At 46.5% G+C, this 3600-nt stretch overlaps 1 non-coding gene across 1 annotated transcript; it reads right to left on the reverse strand.

Annotated features, from left to right (window-relative positions):
- Nucleotides 1–3057: 3057 nt before the first annotated feature.
- On the reverse strand, nt 3058–3221 carry LOC141421884 (U1 spliceosomal RNA). Its single transcript, XR_012446574.1, has one exon. It is a non-coding gene; the product is annotated as a U1 spliceosomal RNA (small nuclear RNA).
- Nucleotides 3222–3600: the final 379 nt, after the last annotated feature.

Here is a 3600-nt window from a genome sequence, read left to right on the forward strand (position 1 = left end):
TCTAAATGGGAGAACCTTCCCAATCTTTGTATCCTTAACCTACCTTACCATCCCTACTCCAGGAGAGGATAATGGTGAAAAGTCACTAAACAGTTGGAAAAAGTTGTAGTAACTGACTTACGACAAACTCTAGAGATAGAGACTAGATATAGAGATAGAGACTGGTTGGAATGGATAAAATATTCTGTATCTGCCTTAAATAAGGTCAATTGCTATTCTTGCACTGCAGGTAGACTGGAGACTCAGGTGGTATCATTCCTGCTAAGATGGACCTCAGCCCCTAATGGTATGGCATGCATGCTATCTGTATCACGAGGATTCGGCTGGGGAAATGAGTGTGCAAGGCCTTACATTACTGCTTCCAGCATTAAAAGGCCAAGACAGAAGCCCCTTGAACCATCAGGCCCTCATCCCTTGACACCAACTATGCCTCATGCCTCTGTAATGGAGGTCGATCCTTCAATGAGATAAGCAACCAAATGCACTGGCCAAAGCCCGAGCAGATGGCTGGTGGTGCTGCAGTGGGCCTTTGAGATCCTCCCGGAAAATTGGAGGATCAATTGGCTATCCCTTTCACCCTGACATTTCAACAACCCAGCCAGTCTAAAATTGGACGCAAGTCCCAAGATAAAAGAAGTACAGACAGAATGCCTCCAGGTAGGACATTTGACCCACATGTTTTCATAGATACCATCACAGTCCCCTGAATGACCCCCAATGAATTCAAGGCTAGAAATATATAGCTTCGAGTCGGTACTATTCTGTGGTTCACACTCAATAAAAATGTAGTTTGGATCAATTATATCCATTATAACCAACAGAGATTTGTCAACTACACTAGAGATGCTATCAAGGGACTAGCAGAGCACTTAGATGCCACAAGTCAAATGGCATGGGAGAATAGATTAGCCCTAGACATGATGTTAGCAGAAAAGGGAGGAGTCTGTGTAAGGATAGGACATCAGTGCTGTACTTCCATCCCCAATACCGCCCCTTATGGCACCATCTCAAAGGCTTTACAGGGATTAGCTACTCCAATGAACTTGCAGAAAACTCTGGAGGTGTTAACCCATTTAATAGCTTGACGGAACAATGGTTTGGAGAATGGTGAAGGCAGAGAAAGGAGGTTTATTACATGACTCAGGACATGCCATAGGAAGAGGCAGAGTAAGCACTCAGCCTATTCAGTCATCTTCGGGGACACGAGTTATAGATTTAAATAGACAAAGATTTGGGGACAGGGGTCAAAAGGTATTCATGAACAGTTCCAGTCACAGGTGTGGCCTGGCTGGTCATTATCCCAGTCTTATCTGGAGCCAGGCAGGTGGTCCACCAAAGGAAGGTCTACTGTCAGGTGTAGTTTCTGTCCCTTGTCATAACATTGCTATCTGTCTTTCCTGGAATCCAAGATGATTGCAAAGTTACTGCAAACAGAATGACTTAGAGCAAAACCAGATACAAAATAGAGGCAGGGATGCCAAGCTTCTCCAGTTTTTCCTCCATTCGTGGGTTCAAGATGGAGTCAGTGCTTTTCAGCAAAAGCAGTTTGAGTACCTCTTACATCTTTATTATAGTTTTCTCTTTTTGGGGGGTGGGGTGGGTGTGGGACTGGGGTTTCTTTCTTTTATCCTTCAAGAGGATGACTCACTGTGTTGCCCAGGCTGGCCTCAGACTCAATCTTCCTGCCTTCACACAAATGAAAATAAAACATTTTGGTGACAAGCGATCATCTTCATCTTGGGGCCAGCCTCCCTTAGCTTAACTCCCAGGGAGACAGGACAACACCACCTTCCTTGATGGTTACATCTCACAGAGGGAGCTTCAGGCCCTAAGGAATTCAGGAAGGTTGTAAAACTGTAAAAGGCTTATTTAACTGTCAATAAGTAAGATAAATTACTGGGGCTGATGGTGTAGCTTGGTGGCACAGGCAGTGTACACAAAACCCTGGGTTGATTCCCCAGCACCAAAAATAAAAATGTACAACCTTCCTTTTTTGACAGGGTCATGCTGTGGCCAAGGCTGGCCTCAAATCTGGCAATCATCCTACTTGGATTACAGACCTGTGTCATCAAATCGAGTTAAATTCAAAAGTTTTCTAAGAATGAGAGTAAGAAATGTCTCTTTTCTTTTTGGCATCACCTCTATCACTGTAGGGAATTTTTTAACTCCCCCGCCCCCAGTTTTGTCTTTACTGTTGCATTACACATCTGTCACTATCACTGGCAGAATAGTAGCCGGCCCCAAACATCCCAGACTATCTCGTTTCTTTCTCGGTCTTCTCAAAAGCAGTCAGAAGATTCGAGAAGACTGAACTCCCTAGTTCTTGAAAACCCCGGAGTTGAGTCTTCTCTGTCACCGCGGGACAGGCACATACATCTGCATGTAGCTGGAAGTGGTTGTCTCCCTCCATCCCAAACCTTCCCGAATACTTTGCTGCCAGCCAGCCCAGCACCAGCCTGCTGTTGCAAAAGTGGGATCCCCACGCACTCAGCCCTCGTAGGCTCAGGAGTCCTTCTGGCTGGGTCTCACCGGGCCTCAGAGGCTGATACCTGTATGCACCAGAATCAATGCTCATATCTGCTTTATCCTTGAGTTTCTAGAGGCTGGAAGCCATTTTCCCCGGTTCGCGGTTCAAAACCCTTAACTGCTTAGATAAAAACACTACATGAAAAACAGCTGAAATAAATGCACAGCCATACTAAATGGGGTCAGAAACCTGCCCGATCAACGCGCCAGCTCAGGTATCTGCCCCTGACTCCGGGTTTCAGAGCCAGAAGAACACTCCTCTTAACCTACCCAATTTCACGATATTTTAGGTCTTCCTACAACTTTTTTATAACACTCTCGAGCTTTTTTTTTCTCTCGATCCCCGTATTCAGGATCAGACACTACACTCTCAAGACTTTTACACCAGAACTAGACTTTCCGAGAGCTTTTTCCTCTCTCGTTTTCTGCCAACGCTTTACACTTGTAACTGTAAGTACACAACACAAAAAACACATTCTGCGTTCCATTCTCACAACCAAAAAACATTTTCTATTATTTCCACATCACAATCAGGGGAGAGCGCGAACGCAGTCCCCCACTACCACAAATTATGCAGTCGAGTTTCCCACATTTGGGGAAATCGCAGGGGTCAGCACATCCGGAGTGCAATGGATAAGCCTCGCCCTGGGAAAACCACCTTCGTGATCATGGTATCTCCCCTGCCAGGTAAGTATGAGTTGTTTGTCCGCCTTACACCCTCACCCTGACGCCAGCCTCACTCTTCACTCACGGTCACTTGCCTCACGCGCCCTCCGCACCGTTAGACCCCACATGCCCTCTCGGTCCCTATCCGCATTCAGGAAAACCAATCCCGCACCATTTGGCTATTTTCCACGCAGGAATGGAGGCCCAGGATGAGCTGGACCGGCAGTCTCTGCGCGCTTGCTCATCTGCATACACCACGCCCCTGTGATGACGTCACGAAGCTCGATCCCCCTGCAGCCCGGTGAGGATCTTCAGCACTTGGGGAAGTCTACTCTGACTTCCCCTTAAAATGAGCATTATTCTTGTACCGTGAAGTTTCAGGTTGGATTTAGCAGTGTGGTTTTCCCG

The sequence above is a fragment of the Castor canadensis genome, chromosome 3 (assembly GCF_047511655.1).
Source record: "Castor canadensis chromosome 3, mCasCan1.hap1v2, whole genome shotgun sequence".
In the NCBI taxonomy this organism is placed as follows: domain Eukaryota; kingdom Metazoa; phylum Chordata; class Mammalia; order Rodentia; family Castoridae; genus Castor; species Castor canadensis.